The sequence below is a fragment of the Rhinolophus hipposideros genome (assembly GCF_964194185.1).
Source record: "Rhinolophus hipposideros genome assembly, chromosome: 7".
Lineage (NCBI taxonomy): Eukaryota > Metazoa > Chordata > Mammalia > Chiroptera > Rhinolophidae > Rhinolophus > Rhinolophus hipposideros.
Genome location: NC_138053.1, coordinates 78,214,009 through 78,231,687, shown reverse-complemented (window position 1 = coordinate 78,231,687; position 17,679 = coordinate 78,214,009). Strand labels below are relative to the sequence as shown.

Genomic DNA, 17,679 nt, shown 5'->3' with positions numbered 1-17,679 from the left:
GTTTTGATAAGTCACCTGTTAAAGCTAAGACAGGCTTTTCTCTTGGCTAGTGAGGGATGAGGGATTGGAGGGAGGTGCATGGGGGGATGGGTTGGAGGGTGGGGATTAGGAGCACAGATAAAGCTTGACCTGGCCAGGATCTGACCAAGGCGTTATAAACTGAACTGTTAGGGTGAATTTCACTTGGTTGGAATTAAAACAAAAAAATTCAATTGCTTTAGAGTTGATCCCACCAAACAGGACTCATACCCCTGACTTATTCTAGAAAGCTTCCTGTCCTGCGCAAAAGATGCAGAGCTAACCCAGAGAAAGGAGGGGCTTTGATGAATAAAGACTTTCTCAGCCATAGCTGGTTATCACGACTAGAATGAATGGAAAAGCCGTCCCAAATTAAATAAGCAAGTGCAGAGCCTTGACATTCTTGGAATTAAAGGAGGAGTTCATCATGATTCAAACGCTGGTCGAAGCGGCTGGGGAAGGGAGAGAAGCTGAAGCAGACTGGGGAGCAAGGCCTTCCCCTTTGCACGTGAGGCACCGCTTCGAGGGCGCTCCCCATCCGTGCCTCTCAGGACCGGCTGCGCGTAGGTTCCTGCGAACTCCACAGCGGAGCCACACTTGACGCTGGTAGTTTTCTCCTGCCACCTGATGACTGTCACTCCAACCAGTTGGTTCAGTCCAGAGACTATGACCGCGTTCTAGTTTACTTTCTGTTCAATGATGATGGAAAATGTAACTGATTTGAATCTGGTTAGAAGGCGCTTGGATCAGTGACTTTTAAAATACTCCCACGACCGCAACCGACTTTAGAAGTCGACTAGAAAGGCATGCTATTCGGGAACTCCTCCGTCCTAAACCCGTGGGCCAGAGCACCGGTCGTTTCCACCGCGTACAGGTAGGTGAGGATGATGAAGATGAAAACAGATCAGCCGGGAAGGGTCCCACGATCCGTGCAAACCTAAAAGCCATCCACGGCCTCCCCGGGGATGGGGAGGCTGCCGGGCTGGGAGCACCTCCCGCAGGTCCCGCCTGGAGCGGGGCCGGGTCACCTGACTCGCGGAATTCGGGGCCGCGCGGGGTGGAAGGGGAGGGGAATGGTTAGCACCTCCCTTCCCGCTCGGGCGGGATCCGGGTCGGCGGGGGCCGGCGCCGGGCGGCCACGTGGTGGTGCTGCCGCCACCCCCGCCCCGCCAGCCCGGCCCGGGAGCCTCGGCGCCCACTGACCCCCGCAGCCGGGGAGGAGGAGGGACCCAGGCGCAGGAAGCAGAGCAGGAAGCGAGCCCGGCGGCCGCGCTTTCCGAGGGGAGCGGCGGGCGGGGTGGCGCAGCCCGCGGGGCCCGGGAGCCGCCGCTGCCTGGATGGGGTGAGTGCGCGGCGCCGATAGTTGGAAAGCGCCCGGGCGCGGGGTCCCCGGCTCCCGTCCCCGCCTTTGTGTCTGGGGCCCCGGCGGCAGCTGGAGCCGCGGACTGCGCGCTGGGCGGAGCGGCTTCGTGGGGTGGCAGCGGGGGTCCTGCCACCACCGCCGTGTCCCTCGCCGGCCGCCGACTGTCTGCAGAGGGCAGATTTGGGGACAGAGGAAAAGGAGGGTGGTGGGGATCAGAGAAGAGAGGGAGGACGGCGCCAAGTTGGGAGAGGGGTTTTCTCTTACCGGCCCCCGCGGCGCGCAGGCTGGCCGGGGAGGGCGCGCGGGCGGGAATGAATGAGCGGCCCCGGCGGGGCGGTCGGGGCGCGCCCTCGCTGCAGCACCCTGTCCCACCTGCCTGGCGCGCACGGAGCTCGCTCCGCGGGGTCTTCGCTCCGGTGCTCGACCCGCCTCCGCGCCGGACTCGGGGGAGCGCAGGGGGAAGGCGGGACAATGCGACTCCGGGTGGCTCGGGCGACCGAGAGTCCGCTATTGTTCGTCTTCTGACTCGCGAGCCTTTGGGCTGGCCCGAGGGTCCCGGCGAGGCCGCTCCCGGTCCTTCTCTAGCTTTTCCCGCCGCAGCTCTGAGGAGGGCCGGAAGGAGGGATGCTGGAGTCCGGGCGGACTTGGGGCAGCTGGGGCTTCGGGCGGAGGGAGGATGGGGAGCCGGAAGAGGGGCGCCGGCCCCCAGCGACCCCAACCTCTGTCTAGGAGGGTGGGTACCTTCCCTAACCCACCTTCCCTGCGCTGCCGGCTCGGGCAGGTTTGTGCTTGCGAATTAGTTTCTGCAATTTGCAGGGTTCATCTGTCAACCCCTGGCTCACACTGTTCTTTGCGTTTGGACCTCGCACCCCGCTTTTGTGGAGTTGGGGGGAGGGGGCGGGCTGTGAACGTGGAGGGGCAACAGGCGGGCAGATGGAGCCCAGAGTAAAGTGGAGGAGTTACAGGTGACCTCCCCGGGGCCGGGGCTGCATATCCAGGCTTGAGCTTCTCCTAGGAGCCCAGCTCAGCGCTACTTTCTTTCCAGTGACGATGGGGGCAGATCCACCGACTCAGTGCCACTCACCTGGACCAGAGGCTTCCCTTGGCCGCAGGCTCACAGGCAATTGGGATGGATCTCAGTTTTCCTTCCGGGAGAGGAGAATTCCAAGCTGCCTGGGATGGGGAAACATTGCCAGTTCTCTGGAAAGTGTTATCTCAAGGGCTTGGCAGAGGGAGGAGCTGGTTTTGTCCATCAGGACTGGGCAGAAGCTCTTCTCAGCGAGGAGCATCCCACCTGCTTGAAGTTTGAACTAAGTTGGAGAACAGATAGTGCATCACTGGGGGGCTGGAGTTTTGATTGCTCTGTCCCCAGCCTGCAGGGCCCTGGTGACCAGTGTGGCCGGGAGAGTTTTATTTCTGATGGGTGTAATCTGATCGTCTTTTCTTAAGGATGCCTAACCAGTGTTTTATATGTATGTGTGTGTGAGTGTGTGTATGTGTGCATATATATATATATATATATATATATATATATATATATATATATATATATATAACATATAAAAAATAAATATATATATATTTTTTTCATTTGGGCTTCTAAGATAGATTTTATGTGAGGAAATTTCTCCAGTTCTTAAAATTTTTAAGTGGTGCTTGCATAAGGTGAATTACCTAGGAGAGGCAATCCCATGGTGGGCTGGTGGGGGGTTTTCAATTTCCGTTCGTTGAAATGCTTCATTGATTAATTTGTTGTATCATTTACACTCCTTAGGTTTGTTTTATGGCTTTTTGGGTGGTAGTTATAACCCTGTTGAAAAATCTTACTACTATTATCTGTGAAATTGAATAAAAAGAATGAATGTTGAGCCCTGGAGATTCAATGGGGGCATGATATAGTGTTCCTGCCCACTAGCAGTGTCGCTGAGGGTGATGGTCTGTCTTCAGACTGCCACTTCTCAAAGCATCTCTGAGGCCGATACACTTGGCATCACCCATGTTTTAAAGGTGAAGAAACTGAGGTTTGGAGGTTAAGGGCAACTGGGCTTTGGAGTTAATGGAAAGTGATGAAGGAGCTTTGTTTCTTTTTTCCTTCCTTGCAAAATAAGTATGAAATATTTCAAACATACATAAAAAGAAAATATAGTAAGTCTTCCATTTTTTCCACTACCTATATTTAAGAATTGCTAATCTTCCCATATTTGCTTTATATCCCCCCCATAAAAATAAACTACAACTGAAATATTTTATCCATCCCTCCTCCTCTGCCTTCATCCTCAGACACCTACTAAAGTGAAGTTAATATACAAAGTTTCCAAATGTGTTTTGGTACTTCTGTATACCTATTACATATTCACAAACCATCTGCGAACTTGTGTGTTTAACATTTTACATAAATGACATCAATTTATGTACATACAGTTTGCATTTTTTAATTTATCATTACGTTTTGAGGTACATGTAGGTCTTATTTTAGCTACTACAGAGAATTCCAGTGTATGAATAAATTATAGTATACTTATTTCCTCGCCAAGAGAAAATTAGAGTGTTTCCAGTTTTTCATTGTTATACCCTTTCTGCTGAGGACAGTTGATCTATTTCTACTTTGTACTATAATAAACTGTGCTACAATAAACATCTGAGACATGTTTCCCTGGGCACAAGTTTCTCTGCTACACAACTATGTAATTAATAGCTGGGTAGTGAGGTCTAGGTAATGCTGTATTTATTATTTCTTTCAGTCCTCAACAAATATGTTGCATAAAAAAGTAAAATTGATCAAGTCTTAGTTCTAAGATTTTGTTAGTTGATGGAATTCTTTTGTTGCTTGTTTTCTCAATATAAAGAAAAATTGTTTTTAATAAGAAAAATGCCTCATAATTAGAAAGCTGGAGCAGGAGACAAAACTGCTGCTGGGTTTGGGATAATTGTGCTGAAGCCTTTTCTCAGCCAGTGGCGGTTTCACCTTGGATGACTCAGTCAACCTCCTCATTTCTTCCTTGGTGAGATTAAGGGGTTTGAGTATTTACAAAGGCATGTCCCTGCTCTAAGAGTTTAAAAATGTGGCTGTGTTAATGACATTTTGCCCCTAATTGTAACCCCTTAATCTGAAAGCAGTTTGAGGCATTTAAATACATTGACTTCCTGTTTATTCCTTTAAATGTCCAGGCATATTCGTGCCTCAGAACCATTGCATTTGCTGTTAACACTGTCTGGAATGCTCTTCCCCTAGATATCTATCTACCTGGCTGTGCCCCTTAAATCCTCACGTCTTTACTTAGGCATCACTTTCTCAGCAGACCTTCCCTGGCTGCCCCCTTCCAGCGCGCCTTGCTTTACTTCTCTGCTTTATTTTCATCCATGGCACTTATTACCTTTGAACTTGCCATGTATTTTAATTTATATTAGTAGGCTGTCTTTCCATTCTAGAATATAAGCTCCATGAAGACAGGGATTGTGTCCTTTTGTTCACTGCCATATCCCTAGTGTCTAGAACATGCTGACATACAGAAGGTCTCGTATGTTTGTGGAATGAATGAATGAATGAATGAATGAATGAATGCAATACTTTTTGTTATGGTTTTCAACTTAGAATTTCTCTTTGAGCACATATTGGATATCCTAAATGGTGCTTGTTTTCCCACTGCTGTAATTTGAGTACCCCAGGTGTCATTTACAGGTTCCATCAGGAGAAAAAGCATAATGTCTTTAAAGAAAGTACTCTATTTAAATTCATGCCATTTATCCTGCAAAACACGAGTCTTCGGATGTTTTTTCCTGCCAACATTTGCCTAACCCTGAATTCAGAGGAAAACATAAGTTACATGATGCTTGGAAGTGTACCACCCCTCCCCCTTTCCTTTTCTTGATAATTTAGCTTTCCAACATTTTAAATGTGGAAGGTACAGAAAGGGATCCTGACTCTCCATTCCACATAGCGTCTGTATAGAGAGACCAGCAATGGTCTCAAGCAATGCCAACCACATTGAATTTCTAGGACTAGAAAGTACATTTCTCTGAATTTGCTGCAGGGGAAATACTCATCATTGCCCTGACTGTGCATTCATCCATGAGGGGGGTGGGGTGGAAATGATGACCTTAATCAAGATCCAGGAGCAACCAGTATGTAGTAGGATACCTAGAAATACTCTAAGAACCGTCTCATCAAAAATCCTTAGCTCCTGGTACTAAAAACATTCCCTGTTACAGTGCTGTGCAATGTTTGCTGTCTTGCATGATGAATATAGGAGCTGACGAAACAAAGCTAAATAAGTATATTGAAGGCCTCTTGCTCATGTTTTAAATGGGTGATAGGGAAAAGGAGTCTAGATTTTATTTTCCCATTAACTATTTATCTAGGTATATGATAACTGATGGTATCCTTTAAAAAAGAATTCCTAGTGTATTCAGGTACAAACATTTTATCCTTTGTAGCAACATGATATTGAAAGAAATCAGTTTGTTATGAATCCAGAAAGGATTAGTTTACCTTCAAGCTGAAAACCATAAGCATAGAATTATATGATTATTATGAAAATACTGCATGATTTAAAGAAATTTCTTCTCTTTGGTTTATCACTACCCATGAGCTAAAAAGTATAGGTGGTTTGTTTAATAAAGTTAGACATAGTTTGTTAATGAAACATCAATTTCCCAACTCCAGCCATCTACAGTGAATAAAAATCTGGTCCAGTCTTTGACATCAGCCTCACTGATGGGTATCGGTAAATTTTTTTCAGTATTTTAATAAATTACTGATTTAGCCATGTGTTTTCAAACAGAACAAAACAAAACATTCTTCTGTTTGACTGCAGGAAGTATGCCTCATTCTTCAATTTTATATTCCGTGTCCAGTACAGTATGTGTCACATAGTAGGTGATTAATAATTTGTTGAACTACACACACCTCCCCATAAAGGTCCATAAAGCCCCTTATGGTGGTCATCAGGTACTTTGCTCTCCTCATCTGGAGAATTTAAACAATAATCAAAAGGCAGAGGAGTAGAGGTAGTTAGCAGCAAAATGCAGACTGAAGTTCAGAAGATCCCATTCTCCTCTCTCCTTAGGCAAGTCCCTTCACCTCTCTAAGCCTCAGGTTTCTTACCTACGGTTAAGAAACACCTTTCCTCTCCATCTACCCTTCAGAGAAACCCGTGCATTGCGACCTGCCTGCTTCATCAGTGGATTTTGTCTCACTTCGTCTAACCTTTACCTGCGATCTAGTCCAGTTCCTTCTGGACTAATGATGTTCACTGGAAATACAGTGTCTTGCCATATAAATTCTACCACACTTGGTCGCCACTGGGCAAGGGGACAGATACCTTTGGAAGTTTTCCATGATTTGTTCATCCCTGCCTCTGAAAAAACAGAATCCAATTGTGAAAGACGTTGGTTGTAGTCCAAGAAGTTTACTGAACAGTAGAAGAAAAAATTTCTCTTGTTATTGTTTCTTAAATTGACATTTTGTGAGCATCGAAGTTTACTATGAAGCAACCTAATACAAGCAATTCATCCTCTGCTGTTATCAGTTCCCCCCACAATCATTTACTATATTACTTTTTTTAAAATCCCACCTCAATTTTTCTTACGTCTATTAGGTATTGCAAATGGTAAGAACAAAATCAGTCTTCTCCTTTTTTCCTTGTGGTTTCTAGATGAATTCAGTTTGCTTCATCTAGAATGGTTCTTTTTTCTTTTTAAAGAGCTACATAACTCTAAAAGTAACCGCCACCATAGCATTTACCTCTTCTCACTTTCACCACCTCTGTTCAGTTCCTTTTGCTGGCTGAAGGGATAGGAACTCAGCCAGAAAAGAAACCTCTGGTCGAGTTCACTCGTGGGAAGCAAAAGCCCAGCAGCTTCCTTTGGCTCTAGGGTTGCCCAGAGTCAAGGGTCTTCCTCCAAGAGGAGTCTATGTTGCACACCAGCGTAGACCATCTAGCAGTGCTTCTTAAATATATCTGAGTCCCAGATGGACACTTGCAAACCTGATGCAAGGTTTGGACCATTTTTTCCTAGGGCGAAATTCACTTACATACAGTGATGCTGTATATTCATAATCTTTGTTAGTTTCAAGAGGTTCATGGAACTCCCTGGGCTGAGTCCAGTTATGAACCTGTCTGGAATCCACAGGTTCAAAACCCAAGATCTATTGAATGTACCTGAAAACTTGTTGCATGTAGCCTGTGTACCTTTCACAGCCACCTCTGAAGGGTCAAGAGTAAAATTAGAAGGGGTCTATTTCCTACCATGTGTCACTGTCCCCCAGACCTGATAACTTGTCATACGTAAGAGAAAAAGTACTAATTGTGGGTTCTGTATCCTCAGATGGAAAACCAGTCAATGGTGGCTATATCAACCAGTTTACGCACCAACGACAATTTTTAGGAACTATTTCTATTGGATGTAATAAAATGCTATTTAGAAGTAATAAAAAGTGGATCTGTAGTATAGTTGTTTCACAGAGATGTGCTAAATTCTGAGGATGAGTCTTGAGTTTCTCATCACAAGGGCAACGTATTTCTTGCTGTAGCGTTGGGCTTGCACGGTCTTCTGCTTTTAGATGGCAGCAGTTTCCTTGCTGTGCTGTTGCAGGAGAGAACTGAGATGTCCCTGGACCCCACCTGACAGCACTCCTAAGCTCACAGCGTAGATCTGTGACCGCTCGGCTCAGTGGGAACTATATTCCCAACTCGCTCTCTGTTCTGCTCTTCTCAGTTTGACCTTGTAGCCTGATGGGGCTGTCTCCAGGGGGACCTGCGGAAGACTGGGTCACATTTCCTAGTTGGGGAGCTGACCCTCAGAGGAAATCATCCTTCTGTGGGACATAGTCAGCACTGGGAGAAGGTGCTGCCATTGTTAGCCACACTCAGGAGGCTTGTTCTGTCAATGTCATTCTTGGGTGACATCCTCAGTCTCTTCAGTCAAAAATTGGGCAAAAAAGGGTGCAGACATGCCTGTAACTGAGGTTGAATGATGCCAGCTCTTTCTGTCAAGTCAGTTTAATGGAATTGAATACCTTCTTTGTGCCAGGCACTTTGCTGCTGGACTGTCAGCTTCTATAGGTCTGGGCCAGTCTTACTTATTGTCAGATTTTCTGTGAACAGTAGTTCATGTAGATGGCAGATCCGTAGATGAATGGCAGTGCCTGCTTTCATGGAGCTTAGTTTTGACAAGGCTAACACGTTCCCATTCCATTATAGCACAAGGCAGACTATTAGTGGCTGGAATGGGGTGGTCGTGGGAACTCATTTTACAGCTTAAATTGAGGCCCAGGAAAGTGAATGACCCCTTGGAAAGTGACCTAGAAGAGGCAGAGCCAGATATGCACCTTGGTTCTGGCTGCTCAGAGCGCAGGGCTGCTAAGTCTACTTTTCTGCTTCTCTCAGGTGTAGACAGTGACCTTGGGAACCCTATATGTAGCTAGTTACAAATAAGACCTAGCCGGACAATCAGCTCTATTGTGTCTTTTGGAGCAAAAATTAGTATGAGACCCAGTCTTATTTTACTACAATATAACACCAGGCATAATATAATAGAGCAGAATATAATAACATAGTATAATACTAGGTCTTATATTAATGTTTGCTCCAAAAGACGCATTAGAGCTGATGGTCCGGCGAGGTCATATTTTTGGGGAAACATGGTTATCAATGAGGACATCTGCACAGACTTGGCCAAGTTGAGTTGGAGACGCGTGGGGAGTGTTAGGTGAGGCAGATGGCTCTGAGCAGCAACATGAAGGCCAGACAAGGATCTGGAACGCAGGCCCTTGGCATCTGCTGAGGGAGAACCACATAAATCTATTTGTCAAGCTTTGTCCGGGAGTTAACAAATTCTGGGCCAAGTCTCTTAATTTGACAAGAGGACGCATGTCATTTGAACATCTCCTCCTATGAAAGTTGACGTACTGGTGATTGATCATTTTTCAGAAATGAAAGGGAGCACTAAATTGCGGTGAACGATTATGACCCAGTCATTTCACTGCCAGAAGACGCTGCCCCGGCACAGTGGCCTCTTTCCAACCCCCCAGAAGATGCGGGAACTTGTGAGCCGAAGGCTCATGGACAGTTGTGTTTTCTTTCTTCCTTATGAAAGGCAGCCAGAAGGAAAATACAAGTGAGGGCCCAGCCACAGCATATGCCGGTGCAATGAGCCATGTCAGGAGGTGCTCACACAGGGCTGGCAGGTGATAAGGAGCCTACCATTCTCTCTGAGCGAATTTTATTTCAGACCTAGTTCACATTTATCATGGTTGAAAGTTGGTTCAAATGCTCTCAGAAGCTTTTTGAATCTTTTATTTTTTTTTAATCTTTAGATTTTGGGAGATGGAGAACTAAATCACTGTTTTCTTTTGAGAGGAAAAAAAAGTGTTTCCCATTTCTCACCTATGAGTTTTTCTAAAATTGGAAAACAACTATTCAAAATGTAGGCACAGAAACTATAACCAATATCTGTCTGTCATCCAGAGTTTCTTAGGAGTTTTTTGTTTTGTTTTGTTTTTTTAAAGGAAAAACTCATTTCTCCTACTAACGGTCCGCGTACCTCCAGTCAGCAATCTTGATAAACTCCTCATTAGATTCTTTCTGTGCTATTCAACTTTATAGCATGTTGGGTGTGCCCTTTGTTTACTTTTGCTATTGCTTTTCCTGTAGTCTCTAAAAGCCAGACAGAGATTTCCTCAAAATGACTCCTATCCCAGCCTGTCTCTCGGCCAATCTGTTGACGGCTGTGTTACTGTTTGTGCCTTGTTGGACAACAAGCTTGCTTTCTTCCTCTCCTTTAAAACAACCCCTGATTATTTTAAGTGCATACCCCTTGGAACAAAGCGCATTTGAGTCTCATTACATTGCAAGTGGGTGTTTATATCCACGGTGGCAAAAGAAACAGAAAGCAGCTCACCCTATCCTGGTGATATCTGCTTCAGGCTTAGGTGGCAGCCTGCCGGCCAGGGGTGCTTCTGTGTGTGGCTTCCAGAACAAAAGCCCCTGTACTCTCTGCCCCACTCCTGTCTCGCTGGGTGATGTGGTTTAGGATTCCATTTTTATTATAATATTGGTACTTTTAATTGTCATGAAGAATGGCAGTATTTCATTTGCTTATAGCTTGGAGAGAGTTGCTATACATGGTATTAGAATAATTTTTTAAGGATAATTAATTTAATAATTTTTTGCAAAGTAAGGAACAGAAGTGTCCAAATGAGAGGAAAGCATCTGAGTGTCTCGAAGTCCTGTTTTTCCAGATCCTTGCCAAAACATCATGGAAACCTCCACCTCAACGTGTAGTTTACCAGCTCAGCTGAGTATTAAAATAGCTACTTCACTCGTTTGTAATTATCTTTACATTTTCTCTGTTGTAACTCGGTATCTTTAACAAAGCTATATTGAAAAGGAGTTTTTGACTTGTGAATTCAATAACTTTATCCATTAAGCATATGCTCCACATATGAAAAGGACAAAGAAATAAAAATGCTACCCTCCCTTGGAATGAGGCTGGGGTGTGTGAGTAAGGGCAGACAGCCAGAAGGAATGCCTTTTTCAAATTGCTCCATTCAGACTTCCTAGAGGGAGCTCTGTATGTGCCAGCAGCAGATCAGACGACTGTTTTATCATTAAAGGCAACTTAACTTTTTTTTAGTAGTAAAAATGGTCTGTCTGTTGGCCAGACTTTTATTACTGTTATTATTATTATTATTATTATTATTAATTTAGTATGCAACCCAAGGTTGTGTTTTGGGCTCGGGAGCTGGACCCGAGTTTAAACCCAGCCTCCTCCATTTATTTATAAACTGTATCATTTTGGCAAAATAAACTTTCTAGTCTGCAATTTCCCAATCTGGACATTGGGAATAATAACACTAGCATCTAATTCCAAAGTGGTGTGAACCTTAAATGATATGCTACTCATTTATAGTAAAAAAAAATATAAAAATTTTGCAAAGTACGATAACATTTGGAAAGTTATCATTTAGGTCAATGATAGCTATGGTGGCTGTTATTATCATTGCTAAGGTTACCATGTTCTTTATTAACCTACCTTTAAAGAACTGCTGCTATTTTGGCCAGTCTGATTATACCATTATAATGAATAGCAATAAAGAGGGGTTGCCTGATATGTCATTGCAACACGTCTGTGTAGTTCACAATTATTTTCCCTGTATTGTCGTTTCTCCATTTAGTCCTTCACTATTATACCATTAGGCAATGTGAACAATGTAGGGGCATATTTCCTTTATAAGACTGGTAGTAGTAACCAGTCTTATTCCAAATTGTATTGCTCAGTACCTCAGTCTCACCAGACATCTTGTTTCAATCACAATCAAGGCACAGAGCAATAAAATCATGGTTCAAATGAAGATGGTGGTACTTAGCATAAAGGGAGAGGGAAATGAAATTCCCTACTGAATCCTTTGGGAAAGTGTCCACTTGTCAATACAGAAAAGTATAAACGTGGTTTCTGAACTGCATATTACGGAGTTGTAATTAAGTTTGCCTAGAAGTCTGTCAGTATTGAGGGAGATAACATTGTTGGTTAATCATTCCTTCTGCATGTGGCAGAGTAAATCTTTTAAATGACAACTTTCATTACATTAACTTGCAGTTAACTCAAATCTTAAACTAGATCTGAGTTTTATGATTTTATGGTAGTAAGTGAACATGAACATGGATGGTAACAGACACATTTTGTGCTTAGTTTTATGCCTCTCTTGTTAGTAATAAGATACAGCTATTGCTAAACGCCTTTGAAGGAAAATCTAAGTCATCACTGTCTAACAGAAATATAAGCAAGCCAGAAATACAGGCTGCATAGGTCGTTTTAAATTTTCTAGTAGCCACAAAAAAGAAAAAGAAACAAATGGAATTGGTTGTAATGATAAATATGTATTTTCTTGCAATGATGTATTTTATTTTACCTAGTAGATCCAAAATATTATCAAGATACATTCAATATGAAACTTACGAATGCTATGGTTGACATTCTTATTTCAAAGTGAATCTTTGAAGTCCCTGTGCATTTTCCACTTATACTGCTTGTCAGTCGGCACCAACCACATTTCACATGTGGCTAATGGCTATAGTATTGGACAGCACCAATCTAAGGAATATGTCGTCGTGCAGGTCTTGGAACTCCAGCACCACCTCATACCTAGAATGCCTGAGATAAACGCATGTTTGGTTAAGCTTTCCTGTGTCTCTACCCATTTATCTGGGATTTTGCCCTTAGCTTTAAGCATTTCTTTGGAGAAATATAATAGCTTCATCACAAACTGATTCCGCGTGGTATAATGGACATTTGTGTTTTTGGTGTATAAATCTGTATCTCTCTGCTTTTGTACAAGTAATCTACATGGAATTTTCTTCTTAACAGTCAAACTGGTTTTTGTAGACAGCGGTTGTATATGGTCCACATTTCTGCATCCCTTTTGTACTTGACCCATAGCTGGTATTCAGTGCACATGAGTAAATAAAACAGTATAGGTTTCTTATTTTTCTTCTTAAATTGCAAGTTCTTGAATCGCCATGCCATTTTTACTGTGTAAACCCACCAAGCATCACAGACAAGGTATGTGGGTGTGTGGGTGTGTGGGGCAAGGGGGAAGCACATTAAATCTTTGTTATTGTTAATGGAAGCATCCCCCATCCTTCATGTTAATGCTGTTTGCTTCTTATCCCTAAACAAAGAAAGTGGTTGCAATGGAAAGATAGAAGGTACAGGGCATCCATTTCAGTTAACAGGGATTTGTCTTCACTAGGCAGGCGTCTCTAGGTCCCCCCTCATGGAGCAGCATGGGGCTTCTAATGGAAAAAGATCTGAAAGCCTTTTCCATTTCCACTGCCAGGGCAACAGTGTGGCAAATCTAGGCTGGCATAGCCCCTGGGGAGTGATGCCTTGTTGTCTGAGCCACTATTAGGCTTCTCTTCCAGGTGTCTTGTTTAGAATAAATTAGGGTGAGTGACAGCGTGTTTGCATATTGTATCTTCAGCACTATTGGAGGATTAACTTCCCAGAGGATTATCCTTGGGCCTTGTGGCCTCCTCATCCAGCTGAGCCCCACCACTCTGCACCCCCACCCCAAGGCAGCTTCCCCACTCTCTGCCCTTTTCTTCTTGTTCCCACCTACCTGAGCGTTTCCCTTATTCATCCTTAGCCTCAGCTCTGCTAGCAGCATCCTTGTCTCCCTCCCTTGTCCCCCTCAGCTCTGTGGAGCCCAGTACCCTGGGGAGCAGAGGAGGTAAGGGCCACCCCGAGGGCAGCCTGGATCCCGCCTGGACCCAGCTGTTACAGTGGCTTTTTGTTTTGTGAGGGTTTTAAAATAATCCAACACTATTCATTTCCAGTTAATTGTGATTGTTTTCACTGTTGGCTGGTTCTTGTAGGAGAGGCAAAGAGCAGCACGGTACTTGCAGAATGGAAATAGCCAGGTCTTCTGGGGTGACTGGAATGATAGAGGTGAATAATGAATGGGGGGAGTGCTTTGGAGATGGGAGTGGGTGAAGGCCTGTGGCTGTGGCAGAGCAGATCAGGGAGCAGCTAAGAGCCAAACAGATGAATGGTAAATACGCACTCCCTAACCTGTCGGTCATCCTGCTGTATTCAGCCCAGTTAGACTCCAGAGTGTGTACTTCACTTTTGTAGGTTCAAGAAGTGAGTTTAGCTACTGACTTGAGACATGCACTGAGCAGACAAATGCAGGCTGCAACTGTGCTATTGCAGTTCTGGGCCCCTCTTGTCGTGTGGCGTTTGAGGTGACAGCCAGAGCAAGGCTGAGTAGGTTAAGAAGGGTCCAAAGGATTTGTCAGTACTCAGGTTGCAAGTGACAGAAACCCAATTTGAACTAGCCTAGGCCAGAAGGGGAGTGTCTTTCTTGGCTATGTGACCCTAAATCCTGTGCTAAGATGGTGTGGCTAGAGCAGGGCCTGGGATCCCTGGAGTCAGGGGCCTCCCTGCTTCTCTCTCTTAAACCTGCTCTCCACATGGCTTGGGCAGCTGCCAGGCCCACTGTTTCCCAGTTTCTCTACCAGAGAGGAAGCTCTTTCCTTCCTTTTTTCTTCCCCCTAACCTCCTCCCCTACCCATTTGTCCCTTGCCTTTCTATTCTCCTATCTTCTCCCTTTTCTTCCCTCCCTTTCCCTTCCATTTCTTTTTCCTCTTCCCTCCCCCAACTCCAAAAACCCCATGGAGAGTTTCTGAATAGCTGTGCTGAGGACACATTGCCATCTCTCAGGGAACAGCTACAGTCAGACTCTAACCTGGTTGGTGTGCTGGTGAGGGTAGTAGAGACACTATTCGAAAAGGAGGGAAGTGTAGTTATCAGAAAAAGGCTTGGCGCTGAGGATCAAACGAAACACCACTACAGCATGCAGAGTGATGTCCTTAAGCTAAAGGAAATGAGGCCTTCAGGTGAGCAAGTCCACTCTCAGTTAGACTGGAGGTGAGAAACATGTTATTTTGAACATACGGTGTTTGAGTGATGTCCAAACATGATACCTGGGCAGCAGAAATAATTTTTGTGTCCTCCATCCCCTGCCTTCCTCCTGTCCCTAGGACACCAGAGTTCACAGAATCTATTAACTTGTTTATCCTTATTCTGAAAAGTAGTTGAGACACTGGATGACTGGGTAGAGATTCAGCTGGCCAAACAGAGCCATTGTGATCACTGCAAATGACATTTCCGGCATTCCAAAAGGTGGAGAGTCCAAGTCATCTGCATTTTGAAACCAACTCAGAGAGCTGATGAAATATGCAGTAAGCCAACATTTGGCAATTCAATCTTTCTAGAGTAAAAACAAGAATTAAACATAACCACAAATGGAACCTATCCTCTCACTCACTCTAAAGATATTTTTCACTACCTAACAACTTTGCATATTCGACCTCCTTTTCTCTTTATTTTTTTTGATCTTTTTAAAACTAGCTCCCTTGAGGTATGATTTACCTTCCATATAATTCACCAATTATAGTATACAGTTCAATAATTTTTAGAAAATTTATAGAGCTTTGCAATCATCCCTACAATGTAGTTTTGAAACATTTCCCTCACCCCAAAAAGATCCCTTGTGCCCATCTCATTTGCAGTCACTCTGTTACCAATCCCAGCCCCAGACAACCACTAACCTGCTTCCTGTGTCTCTAAATTTGCCCGTTCTAGATATGTTGTACAAATGGAATCTTACAATATGTGGTCTTACAATATGTGTGTGACCTTAGCACAGTGGTTTTGAGCTTTATGCCATGCTGAAGTATGTAGTGGTATTTCGTACTTTTTTAGTGCTAACTAGTAATCCATTGTATGGAAATACCACATTTTGTTTACCTTGTTGATGGATATTTCAGTAGTTTCCACTTTTTTGCGGTTGTGAATACTGCTGCTGTAAACATTCATATACAAGTCTTTGTGTAGACACGTGTTTTCATTTCTCTTGGCAAGATACGTGGGTGTGGAATTGCTGGGTTATATGGTGAATTTATATTTAACTTCATCAGAAGCTGCCAATTTGCTTTCCACAGAGATTTTTTGCTTTCCACATTTTGTAGTTGCCCCAGTCATGTTCGAGGATTGGATGTAGACTTTTACACTGGAATTGGTTCTCTGGGGTTTCAAGGTGAGGAGTGGACTTGGAAGGAAGCAAAGTTGTATAGCACTTAACCACCCCTTGCTGTTCGGGGTTGGCAAGTAGGTCTGTGCGGGGCAGCTTTTTTTCTGGAGAGATGAACACAGTTGTTAGATGGTGCTATAGACATCAACAGCAAAAGATTTGGAAACAGAAGCGTTTCCAAAGAAGAACGTTTCAGAGAGCATCAAAATAACCTCAACATGCGGGATAATCATGGAGTGGCTCAGGCCTAGAATGATTTGTACGTTCCAGAGGTAGGTTGTTTTGATTAAATCCATGCCTATTCAATTGGATGGATTTAGGGCAGGAGGTAACCTTGGGGCTCTGCTGGGGTGAGGCTTACTGGAGCATGTGAGTAGCAGATTTCACAGACCAGATAGTAATGTTGCCAGAGCCCCAGCCAATGTTGTATTGGTGCTGCTGGCCCTGACTGCTTCACTGACCAAGATGGCAGGTCTTCTTTTTAAAGAAGAATGATGTATTTGTTTCTCAAGAGAAATGTCATCCCCTGGATACAGGCAAGTTGCGAATATAGGGAGGGAAATTGATGTTCTCAAGAGAGTTTTACTGTGTGATTATTATGATACAATATCCGAATGACATTTATGGCTTAAAGAGAATGTGGTCATTTTGTTTCTTTGAAAAAATGAGATTTTAGAGTATTTAGAAACGATTCACTGCCAAAATGAAACTACTGCTTATATCTCCCCCCCTCCCCCTTAACTTTTCCCTTCTTTATCATCTGGGCAATCTTTTAACACACCTGTACCGTAGTTAATTCATACAAAAGCACCCAACCCATAATTAATGCTCAGTAAAGTTGGCTTGTTTGTGTGTTCATTCATTCATTCATATGTATCCAGTTTGCTGAATAAATAAGTCTCTTAAGATGTAATCATAAAGCAGCTTTGTTTTGGGTCCCAACTCTGTTTAAAATTTATTCAGTAAAGTTAGTGAATCCCTGGCCTCTGGATAAAATCGATGACTTCTCTGATTCTTCTTCAGTGTAAAAAAATTCTACAGTCAGTTTCAATTACTAAATACTTTTTAAAAATTGAGGGATAATGTTATATTAGTTTTAGGTGTACAGCATAGTGATGCAATATTTGTATGTATTGCAAAATGATCACAAGTCTAGTTAACATTTGTCACCTTACAGAATTATGGAATTTTTTTTTGTTTTGTGATGAGCAATTTTATGATCTAGTCTCTTAGCAACTTTCAAATATTCCATACAGTATTATTAACTATAGTCACTATGCTGTACATTACATCCCTATGACTTACTATTTTATAACTGGAAGTTTGTACTTTTTGACCCCCAGGGTTTCTATTTGGTGACCCTTGCTCTCTGTTGATGCTCACATTCCATTATTCAAAATGGTCAGCTCCCTTGGCTCTACTCAGCATGTGGTTGAGGAGGTGCTGTGTGAGAAGCATAACAATGAGAGAGAGGGGAGAGGGCAGGCAGGAGGGAAAAGGAGGAGCACCCTGGTAAGACTTCATAGGCCAACTGAGTTGGAATTTTATTTATTTATGTTTAACTACGTAGTGTTTTCATACTTACATGGTGAAACCAACCTAATCATTATGTTGTGTTTACTCGAACCCCAGTGCATCTCACTCAGTGCACTTGGGACCAAAGAGAGCCTTGCTAAGGTGAAAGGTGAAGTCTAAAGTCTAT

The 17,679-nt window shown here is 43.7% G+C and overlaps 1 protein-coding gene across 6 annotated transcripts in view; it reads left to right on the top strand.

Moving 5' to 3' along the window:
• Nucleotides 1–477: 477 nt before the first annotated feature.
• The window catches only part of RAI14 (retinoic acid induced 14), a 135,942-nt gene continuing 118,740 nt past the window's right edge, over nt 478–17,679 (top strand). For 3 of the 6 annotated variants that reach the window (XM_081053669.1, XM_081053668.1, XM_081053666.1), the window contains exon 1: nt 1,228–1,360. The gene's annotated coding sequence lies outside the window, so the exon portion shown is untranslated. Of the gene's footprint in view, nt 893–1,225; nt 1,361–17,679 lie in introns of those variants that run through there. The other 3 variants (XM_081053670.1, XM_081053667.1, XM_081053671.1) reach the window with 3 other exon arrangements.